We start from the raw sequence: 11,930 nt of genomic DNA on the forward strand, positions 1-11,930 counted from the left end.
ATCAGTCTGGACTTGCCATTGCACCTGTAGATGTGGAGAGGCCCAAGTGAGGTCGGGAGATGTGTCTTTTTGGCTGGCGACTTGGGCCAGCCGTGTTGGAGTGTCAGGGTCGTTGCATAGATGAAGCCCAGCTGCGAGGCATGCTCTCTTGATGTGCTTTCCCCTGGCGTTTTTGTTCGGGTATCCCCACGCGGTATGTCGGGCGTTGAAGTCTCCAGCTAGGATGGTATGCTTGTTCTGTTCTACCAAGCCCTTTATCCAATTGACCTCGTTCGAGTCCCCGCACGGTCTTATGTATGTGTTATGTATGTTGATGGATGTGTCTCCAAACTTGACCCGCGTGGAAACGACTTCGCGGTCATCAGAACATGACGCCTCGGAATTCAATTTTGCCTGCTTGTGCTTTTTCTTTATAAGTGTAACTACAATACCGAAATTTGATGTCTGTCTTTGTATACTGGGGTTAATGTAAGTGTTGTATCCCCTAATTTTAAGATTCCTGACGTTAGCCTCCTGAAGAAGAATAACGTCAGGTGCCTTGTTGTTAAGTATTGACAGACGCGTTTTGAATTCATGAATTTTCTGTTGTAAGCCACCGCAGTTCCATTGCAGGATCCATGGTTGCGGGTTCACTCGAAGCTTGTTGCGCTTGTGGATGTGTTTTGCCCCTCGGGTGTTTGTATGTGTATGAGAATTACTATCCGTCACTGCGAGTGCCTATGAGTTTGTGGATAGCCGCCGTGAGCTCGGACAGCTGTTTTTCAACTCGCGCAAATCCCGCGTATTGAAGCTGTAGGATTTGCGTCGGCATGTCCATCTGTTGGGGTGGATGCGTCAATAATGAAGTGGGTTGAAATGCTCCCATTGTCACTGCTGCATACGACACGCCGGCATCTTGGCTCACCGGTACAGCGGCAGGTGGTAGGGGCTTGGGCTTTTTGCTTCTTTCCTCCGTTCTCGTAGTTTTCTTCGGGGTGCGCCGCGGTGGGATTGCGCGCTTTGGACATTCATTGCTCGTGGCCACGTCGGCCCCATCACAGTTTGCGCACTTTGGATCTTTCGTGCACTCCTCCATACCATCATGCTGGGAGCCGCACGTTCCACAGCGCTGACCTTTCCGTGGGCACACGTCCATTTTGTGGCCAATTGCATGGCATTGAAAGCAGACTAGCGGTCTCGGGCGGTACTCACGAACGGCGAGAACCTCGTGCATGTACGCCACCCGTTTAGGACAAGTTTTGCCCTGAAATGTCACGAGTATAACGTTTCCCTTCTTCCCCAAGGGGCGCGCTGCTACCACCTTCTGGGTTCTGCACACGATATCCTCCAGAAGTTGTGCAGGAGACACCTCATTACCTTGACCACGTAGGTACACAACACCGCGGCACTCGTTTCCGGAGAGGGCCTTGTATGGTTGGAATGTGCTGTCTTCGTCCCCCTTGCGGATTTCCTTTATTGTCATGAGCTTTGCGGTGATGTTAGGGTCCCTGGTGGTGATGGACAAGGCATTCGCTTTCTCATTCCGGTGGACGCTGTAGTCCGCTTGAGCGTGGATGCCGGCATGCTGGATTGCATCGCGGATTTCTTTTCCAGTGAATGCACCAACTTCTTTCTTTCCCACGGAGCGAAGCACCACAGTTTGTACCGGAAGCGGCCCCGGTGTAGATTTGTCGTCTTTTTCCGTTGCTTGTGGGCTTCGTTTTCTTATCTGCGAGGAAGCGCCTGGGAGCGGCCATTCTTGGTCGTCGTCTGTCTGGGAGACCGACGTCGCAGTTAGCGGTACCGATGGTACGGATTGGCCCGGCGTGGGTCCTCGGGACGTGCTGTACGTCGACGCGCCAGCTTGAGAAGCCCAGCCGTCTTCTTGCGGCTTCGGGTTTGCCGATGGGAAGCAGCCAACATCTTCCATTTGTTGTACTCCTTGATAGGACTCTGCCTCGCGGTCCCCAGTAGTTGGTCTCATGGGCGACCGTGACCTATCGTTATTTCGTTTAGACCGTGGGTACTGCCTTGGGTCTCTCTGTTTATGCTGGGGCGGGTCATTCAGGACTTCTTGTGGTAGCGGCACAAATCGAGCAACAAATTGTTGCAGAGCTTCCAGGATTGCCGGTTGGCGTTCAATCACTCCTGCCAGAACTTGAAAAAGTTGGCTCACCTCCGGCGGTGGTAATCTTTGGTGGGTCTGAAGGCCGGCGGACTGGGTCTCCTGCAGCTGACCTGTGCCATCTTCCCTGCCAACTTCTATTTGGCCCAATTTGCAAACGGTTTCTTGGGTCGGCGTGTTCTGGATGCCTTCCGTTATTGGGCCCGATGTGGCCGTGGTTGTCTCTGTATTGGCAGCTCGAGTGTTTGTGTCTCCCATTTCAGGTGATAGGCTTAGCGCGCTGTTCATGACACCATGTTCGAACATCACTGAAGTCGTCCCTCCCGGGTCAAACATTGGCGGTCGGAGGGTGACGGGAGGCCCTCGTTGGTCCATGATGCCCTTTCGGGCGCGAAGGTCCCTTAATTTGGGCGCTGCGAATAGCTCTCGGCGGAGGTAAGAAAAACAAATCTTACAGATCAAGCGCTTCGTCGTCCTCAGCCCCCGTCGGAAAGGGTATATCATCGACGGAAATAAGAGGAATGAAAGAACTTTAGTTTTGACGGTGTTGGCAGTGTTCCTTTGAGAGCGCAATGTTTTCAAGCTTCCACCATGCTATTTACAAACACCATCGAACTTGTTGTTTGCAAGGTAATGACGTCACATGGGGGAACCGTAGGAGGGCGCCACCATAACTTCTCGCCACTAATTTTGCGGTGGCACTCTCATACGGTTCCCTCTCGTGACGTCATTACCTTGCGAACAACCCGTTCGATGGTGTTTGTAACGGGCATGGTGGAAGCTTGAAATCATTGCGATCTGAAACCAACACTGCCAACACCATCAAAATTAAAAATCTTGCATTACTCTTATTTCCATCGATGAGAAATCCTTTGCTGACGTCATAGTCAGCTTTCGGCCAATTGTGGAAAGCCGACCACAGCGCCGCTTCCTATCGCGCACGTCGCCAATACTTACGACCACTCCATCTGAAAACACGCACCACAACTCGGCCCTCCGGGAGCACGCACCTCCAGGAGGGCCGAGTTTCAGCGGCGCCTCGTGGCAGGGCCTGGAACTCTGTGTATTTCAATAAGGTACTGCGGTGGGCTAGTTGGTTCATACTTAGTGTTTGAACAGCGCAAAGACGACAGGAAGATAGAAGAGAAGAGGACAGGACGAGCGCTGACTATCAACTGATGCTATTTATTCAGAAGAGGATGAAGTGCGCGAGACTCGAGAGTGCCAAATTGCACTTTTTTCATCAGACACACGCGCGGCAGCTTTTTGCACGGGAATGGCCTGTGCCAGCCGGCGTCACCTTTTCTTCAACCGAAAGCGCAACCAGAAAGCAAAAGAAAGAAAGATAGAAAAGAAGGAAAGAAAAGAAAGGAAAGAAAAGAAAAAGGAAAAAGAAAAAGGAAAAAGAAGAAAAGAAAAAAGAAAAAGGAGAAAAAGCACGTGCTATAGTTTGCTGACCCAGGCGTGGTAACCTTCGCCACCTGGAGACCATTGAGCTTGCGATTGCCGCCTTTCTTCTTTTAGGAGCCTTTGTGTAGATTCTGCGCATTGTGATGTCCAGCGGTCTTCGCCTGATGGTGACCAATGATCTTGGAAAGTGTCAACTAAACTAAGGCCTTTCCCGCACATGCCTAGGTTGCTCTTCGAGGAATTCTATTTCTTTGGCAAGCAGGGTTATTGATGGAGAGCTGATGGCTCCTTCCCCTCTTTTGTATATCGAAAAGGCCTCCACGATCTCCCGCGTCCTAAAGTCGTGATGTCTTTTTAGGATGGTACATTGACCGAATAAAGGGGAGCACAAACAGTCGCTGCAGTGTCTAACCAAGTTACTGCCTGAGGTGTTTCCTATGGAGGCGGCATGTTCCCTCAGTCGATCATTGATGCATCTTCCGGTCTGCCCAATGTATGAACGACCGCAGGAGAGATGTAAGTCATATACAGCACCTTCTGTACATTCCGTGAATTGTCTCGCGTGCTTCTTCCCGCATGGTGTTTGGGAGATGGAGAGGGATGTAGAATTCACCTTTTTGCACATCCGGCCAAACTTGTTGGGTGCCGAAAACACAACTCTGACTCCTACCTTGGCTGCAGTTCTTTTGAGGCTGTGGGAGATTCCATGAAGATACGGGATGACTGCCGTGGGTAACTTTTCCTTGGTTACATTTTGACAAGGTTCAGCTTGGCTACGAGACTCTTGTAGAAGCCTCTCCGCCACGCTGCATATAATATGATCTGGGAAGCCCGCATTTTTCAGTCGATTCACTTGAGTGGTAAAGCTACTCGAGACCTGGTGGCGACAAGACCTGTGAAGGGCGTTTTTTATGGCTGCAACCGCAATGCCTCTCTTGACTAGCTTTGAATGTGCGGATGAAAACGGAAGGAAGGATTTTTTAGAGCGGGGCGAATACTTCCAACAGACATGGTCTCCGAATAGAAGTGTCAAATCTAAAAATCGCAGCTGTTGCTCCTCGGGTAACTCATTTGTCAAAGTGAACGGGCGAAGAGTAGACTTGAACGTATTAAAAATATCTCTCACATCTTTTGATCCAGTGTCATCGGATGGTCTGTACAGGACAAGAAAGTCATCAACGTATCGAAATATCTTGATGACTGACGAGTCCCGGAGTGAAATTTCTAATAATCTGTCATAGAAGGCTAGGAGTAGATCACTGAGCGCCGGGGCTATGCATGATCCTATACAAACACCTTCGCGTTGCCGGTAAAACTCACTCCTGAACACTACTGTTGTGGAGCGTAAGTAAAGCATGAGGAGATTCAAGAAGTCCTCAGCTGCGATACCGACTGAGTTCTGAAATTTTAGAGGTCCATATCTATCAATGCCGTCGTTGACTATTTCACAAATAGAGTCGTGAGGAAGGGAATAGTATAAGTCCTTAATGTCCACAGAGAAGGCCAAAACCTTCCCTTTGGGAAGTTGTTGAAGGTAATCTGACACCATGGACGGTGTTCTGACCAAGTAGGGATCTTCAACTTCCAAGACGAATAAGGATTTCTGGAGGTAGTGCCCCAGAAGGCGCTGCCATGTTCCTCGTTCCGAGACAATGACCCGAAAAGGGCAAGCCATCTTGTGTGTCTTGGCCGAAAAGAAGGCCTCCAGGGAAAGGCCTTTGCAATTCCTCACTGATGAAGCGAGTTTCGTTAGATTTAGCCGCTCGCACATCTTGACGGCTTCCTTCCTCGTCTTTTCAGGTTTGTAACTCTTCAATAATGTAAAGTTACTTGTGATGGCCTCCGCGGCCTTCTGATTGTAGATGTCGTCGGGAACTATGGCGAACCCGCCTTCTTTGTCCGACAATAGCAACTTTAAATTTGCCTCACGGAGCGCGGAGATTGTGTCCTCAGTGCGAATCGAACTGGTGCATTTTGATGACCTGCGGAGACAATCCACGCCATCTCGGATGACTCCTTCGACGTTTTCTGCGTCCGCGCGGGCCGCGGTGCTTCTTACCATGGAAAGCAGCTCGGGCTTGCTTAGTTCGGGTTGATTGCAGAATTTGGGGCCTAGGCAAAGGACACGTCGTGCCTTGTCCGGCACGTCGGTGTTGCCGATGACGTGGACTGCCTGACCTTCCGGTGAGCGGCATTTGCTTTTCTTGGGTAGCGTGGCCAGGATCTGAAGCCACTGGACCTCTGTGATTCGTGATGCGGTTTGTAGTTCTCTCTGAACGCGCCTTGTGGCTTGATCGAAAGGTGCCTCTCGGTGGCAGGCTTCATGAATGCAATCCTTGAAGAAGCGGATTTGCCTCCAGGCTTCTGACCTGAGGATGCGGCAGATCCGAAGACAGTGACCTCGGGAAGGTGGTAGAGGGCCAACCAAAGCGGCCACATCCGGAGGAACGTATGGGTGCTGAATAGCAAACGCTAGCAGTCGAGCTCGGCACGACGCATGAATAAGGTGACGGGTGAAAATGGAAATGGGGGAAAGAAGACTTGGACAGAAAGGGCCCGATGTAGAAGAAATAAACTGCAATAAGGTACTGCGGTGGGCTAGTTGGTTCATACTTAGTGTTTGAACAGCGCAAAGACGACAGGAAGATAGAAGAGAAGAGGACAGGACGAGCGCTGACTATCAACTGATGCTATTTATTCAGAAGAGGATGAAGTGCGCGAGACTCGAGAGTGCCAAATTGCACTTTTTTCATCAGACACACGCGCGGCAGCTTTTTGCACGGGAATGGCCTGTGCCAGCCGGCGTCACCTTTTCTTCAACCGAAAGCGCAACCAGAAAGCAAAAGAAAGAAAGATGGTGTTAGCGGCGCGCGGCCGCAGCCAATACCATCTTGTGTTGGCTGCGCAAACTAAAAAAAAAAAAAAAGCAAACAAATTAATGAATTGGTCTCTTTTAGAATCTTTTACATAGAGAAAAACATTTTACAGCTGAACGCGCTTGAAACCAGGAAGGGCGATCAGCTGGCAGGCACCCACGGATAGCAGATGGGTAGGAAAACCGAGTTTTTGTGCCGCCTAGTGAGAACGCCTCTCACTATGTGGCGCTAAAACTCGGCCCTCAGCCGGGAGCAGGCTCTTTCATAGGGAGCACTGAGATGGAGTTGTCGTGTAAACGTCTGTTCACACGATACATCTTTTAGGCGCGCAACAGTTTCGCGACACTCAAGTTTCGCGAAATGTGCTCGTTCACACGTACCGCTTCACGTGCAACAACCATGACGTTTAGACTCGCGAAAATAGTTTGGGTGTTGACCATAAAGTGGCGCTTCAGTTGAAAGCCAACATCATTATCATCACCATTAGCCATTCTGCGTCGTGTTCTCCATCTCCCGCCACATTCTAAGAGTCAAAACGCAGGCGAGCTAGTGAACAATCATAATTAAGAAATAAAGCCTTAAGACAAGGAAACAAAAAGGGACATACACACCACCGTCTTAAAACCAGCACAGCATACAGCTGTCCTTTACTTCCATTTACTTAATTTACTCTTAAATTGGCATTTACTAGTTGTTGAATTGTCATTTACTGCCATTTACTTTATCTACTGTTGAATATGTATAATTTGGATGGAGGTTGACAAAGAAGAAGACTGTTGTGGAAGTAAATGAGAGCTGTACGCTGTGCTGGTTTTGAGACGGTACTCTATACGTCCCTTTTTGTTTCCTTGTCTCAAGGTTTGATTTCTTAATTATGACTAAAAACAGACGCGAATTATCATAATCACCAATTACGTCTTCGTCCATCGCTGGATTTTTTTCCGATATGCAACTCACTTTTCCTTCAGTGGTGCTTGACGTGCTTGCGGAAGCGCCGGCAGTATCCATCGTTCGTGGTTTCGGTTTCTTTCGGATTTGGCTCGGCTACAACACCGGCAGTGAAGTGGTCTTCTCAAACAGCTCGCTCCCCCTCTCAAAGGCCACGTGAGAGCGTTTCTGAGCGGCCATTGGCGGCGCCCTCAGAGTGATTGACAGGACTCGGCAAAGTTTCAGCAAAAGCTCGCTCCAGAAGCGAGGTGTGCGCACAACTTTTTTTAGATGCGCGCGTCCGATTCGGACTCGTTCAAGGGGTGTCCAAACAGGACACTACAAAACCCGCGACTCCGACAAATCGTGAAAATCGAAGCGGACGCTTCTATTTTTACGGTCTGTCGGAGTCGTGAAAATGTTTGCAGGAGTCGTGAAAATTTTTACGATCACGACTGCTCTCCTCTTCAGATTGACGTCACACGCCACCTGCGTCTGGCTCACCTCGCCAACGCCCTCGCGTACCGCCGTCGCCTCGGCTCGAAGGCCAAGGAGGTCCGGCTTTGGGTGGAATTGGGACATTCCTGCGTCAAAGGGTGCGTTTCGCCCGCCTCGGATCTGCTTTCTTTGTCGAGATTCACTTTCGTCGTGATGGCGTCTGATGCGGTTCCGTATTGCGAGCGGAGGCCTTGAGCGATTGACCGACAGCCAACAGAGCGTGTGAGTGGCTCTCCGGACCCACGTGATGAGCAGAGCAAGGCCGCCGTGGAGGAAGCGAGGGGGAGATTTGACGGAGGGAAGTTTCCCCCCGGGAAGAATTGACGGAGGGAAATTTCCCTCCGACGGCCGGAAGCGGATCGCGGCAGAGCGCGGCACGATTTGCCGGAGTCGCGGGTTTTGTAGTGTCCTGTTTGGACACCCCTTCAGACGGCGCAGCCATTTCGCGAAACTACGTTTCGCGACACTAGATGCGCGAGAGAAATGCGTCGTGTGAACGGGCCTTTAGTATTAGAGTTGGTCGTGCCCACGGCGACTAGGGAAAAGGAAGTGACGTCAACAACGCAGTTTGGATCAACGTTACTGGAGCAAGCTCAGTTTCACAGTACAAGGATCATGTGACGGGCTAGTTGGTTATACATTACGAATTTAAAAGTAGCGCTAAAGACGAGGACAAGTAGAAGACACAGACACGGACAGGCGCTGACTCGCAACTGATATTTAGTGAAGAATAAAAGGATGATAAAGCAGAAGTGCAAGGACATATACGAAATGAAAAAGAAGACTAACCAATACGAAAGAAAGCAACAATTATTTTTGACTTCAAAGTTAAGAAATAAGAGAAACAAAATACGGTAAAAATTAAAAAAAAAATATTACACAAAGCATTCAAATGAAAACCTACTCTAATTAAATGAAATAAAGAAAAAGAAAGAGTAAGAAGAGGACTCTTGAAATTAATTTAGTCAAACGAGGTTCTCACACAAAATGTTGTAAGTAGTGCAATTCCTTCGCCGATAAGGCTACCGACGGTGCACTGATGCATATATCCCCTTTAGCTGCTATGACTTGCGCCTCATAAATTTCTCTTGTTCGTTGATCACTGAACTTTTTTAGAATTTTTGTTCGATGGAATAGAGGAGTACACTTGCAATCTCGTACGTGTAGAGCAAGATGTCCCGCCGGTGAAGACTTAAGAGACAGTGCATGCTCTCGCAATCTCATGTTCACACACCGGCCAGTTTGACCCACGTACACCCTCCGACACGAGAATAAAATCTCGTATACTACACCTCTAAGGCAGTTCACAAACTTATTAACATGCTTTTCATCGCATTTGTCCTGTTTGTCGTGTTGAGAATTGATTTTCGGGCACAGACTTTTCAATTCGTCAGGTGCAGAAAGCACCACCCTGACATCAAACCTGTTTGCTACCTTTTTCAAGTTATGTGATATGGAATGGATGTACGGCACTATGGCTGGTCGGTTCCTCTTCTCTTTGCTTCGGTCTTGTATTTTTTCATGCATTAATATATTTTCTGCCACATCCGTCAAGATGGACTCGGGGTATCCCGAACTTTGCAGTCGCTGGATTTGGTTGGTGAAGCTCTCTCCGGCTGAATGGTGACACGACTTGTTTAACGCCGCTCTTAAGCAATTGGACACGATTCCTCTTTTGGTGAGTTTGGAATGAGCTGAGCCGAATCGGAGTAGCTTTTTCTTTGATCTTGGTAAATACATCCAGCACAAATGGTTGTCCTGGAAGGTCATTTGCAAGTCTAAAAATTGAAGGACGCTGTTTGTGAGAAGTTCATGTGTAAATTTGAGTCCTTGAGAATGTTTCACAAAGGTGGCGTGAATGTCTTGAACTGCTTTGGTGTTGCTGTTTTCCAAACGATTACAGAGAAGGTCAAGGCAGTCGTCGACGTGTCTCAAAATACGCGTGCCTTGGCCGCTTGGAAGATTGTCGGCAATAACCCGGTCGCACTTGGACAGGAACATATCACATAACACAGGGGCAACGCATGACCCTATGCATATTCCCTTTCTTTGAACGTAGTTCTTGCCATTAAACGTGACTACAGTGGATGATAAGTAGAACCTTAAGAGCTCTAGAAATGATCCTACCGGTAGGCCACAATTATTTTGAAAGGCTATTGCTTCATTTGCTTCAATAGATTAATTTACTGCTTCAAACAGTTCAGCATGTGGGACGGAATAGGATAAATCTTCAACGTCGAGAGAGAGCCCATAACGTACTGTTGAAGCATTGGTTTTTAGATATTGAATTAAGGCATCAGAATTGGGTACCGAGAACGGATCATCAAGTTGGAGAGTGGAGAGTTGACGGAGAAGGAAACGTGAAACCGCTCCCCGCCAAGAACCTCTTTCCGTGACGATTGCGCGAAAAGGACACTCTTTCTTGTGCGTTTTGGCAGTAAAGAATATATCTAGCAGGTCTTCTTTTGTAGACGTGATCTTTTTCATTAATTGTGTCAATTCAAGTTTGTGACACAATTGAAGCGTCTTGGCCTTCATTGGCTTAGCTTTGAACCCTGATAACTCTTTGAAGTTTTTTTGAAATGGCTATCCCAGCTTTCTCTAGATAGGTCGTTCTAGGAGCTACAACAAACCCACCTTCTTTATCAGATACCAATAGAGTCAGATTGTTCGTTTTGAAATGGTTGGTTATATAAGCCGATTTTGTCTTGATCTTGTTGTGAGGATTTGCTTTCAGCAACACACCAACACAGTCGTCAATGCAGCGGACTCTATCGGTTTCCCGGGCTTTCGCTGCGATGTTATGAACGGTTTCGTCTGTGCCTTAAGGTTCTTGCTGGGTTTGGGAGTCCCAGTGGCGGTCATGACGCAAGATTCCAGTCTTATCTGCTCACAGCTAGCAAGATGACTGAATTCATCTGGTGGTCCTACGTTCCTCAACTAAAAACTCACCGCAACAGCAGGAAACAACAGCAAGGCGAGTGTGTCACATTGTCGGGAGGTGCCATACTTCCTGTAAACATTGCGAAGGAGCTCGAGAAAGGTCCCAAATTTTGTACTCCGCCTCACAGGCAAGGAGTAAATATGCTATCAACCGTTCATAACATCGCAGCGAAAGCCCGGGAAACCGATAGAGTCCGCTGCATTGACGACTGTGCTGGTGTGTTGCTGAAAGCAAATCCTCACAACAAGATCAAGACAAAATCGGCTTATATAACCAACCATTTCAAAACGAACAATCTGACTCTATTGGTATCTGATAAAGAAGGTGGGTTTGTTGTAGCTCCTAGAACGACCTATCTAGAGAAAGCTGGGATAGCCATTTCAAAAAACTTCAAAGAGTTATCAGGGTTCAAAGCTAAGCCAATGAAGGCCAAGGCGCTTCAATTGTGTCACAAACTTGATTTGACACAATTAATGAAAAAGATCACGTCTGCAAAAGAAGACCTGCTAGATATATTCTTTACTGCCAAAACGCACAAGAAAGAGTGTCCTTTTCGGGCAATCGTCACGGAAAGAGGTTCTTGGCAGGGAACGGTTTCACGTTTCCTTCTCCGTCAACTCTCCACTCTCCAACTTGATGATCCGTTCCTGGTACCCAATTCTGATGCCTTAATTCAATATCTAAAAACCAATGCTTCAACAGTACGTTATGGGCTCTCTCTCGACGTTGAAGATTTATTCTATTCCATCCCACATGCTGAACTGTTTGAAGCAGTAAATTAATCTATTGAAGCAAATGAAGCAATAGCCTTTCAAAATAATTGTGGCCTACCGGTAGGATCATTTCTAGAGCTCTTAAGGTTCTACTTATCATCCACTGTAGTCACGTTTAATGGCAAGTACTACGTTCAAAGAAAGGGAATATGCATAGGGTCATGCGTTGCCCCTGTGTTATGTGATATTTTCCTGTCCAAGTGCGACCGGGTTATTGCCGACAATCTTCCAAGCGGCCAAGTCACGCGTATTTTTAGACACCTCGACGACTACCTTGACCTTCTCTGTAATCGCTTGGAAAACAGCAACACCAAAGCAGTTCGCGACATTCACGCCACCTTTGTGAAACATTCTCAAGGACTCAAATTTACACATGAACTTCCCACAAACAGCGTCCT

This window comes from Ixodes scapularis, unplaced genomic scaffold (genome assembly GCF_016920785.2).
Source record: "Ixodes scapularis isolate PalLabHiFi unplaced genomic scaffold, ASM1692078v2 PGA_scaffold0__279_contigs__length_252992795, whole genome shotgun sequence".
NCBI classification, from domain to species: domain Eukaryota; kingdom Metazoa; phylum Arthropoda; class Arachnida; order Ixodida; family Ixodidae; genus Ixodes; species Ixodes scapularis.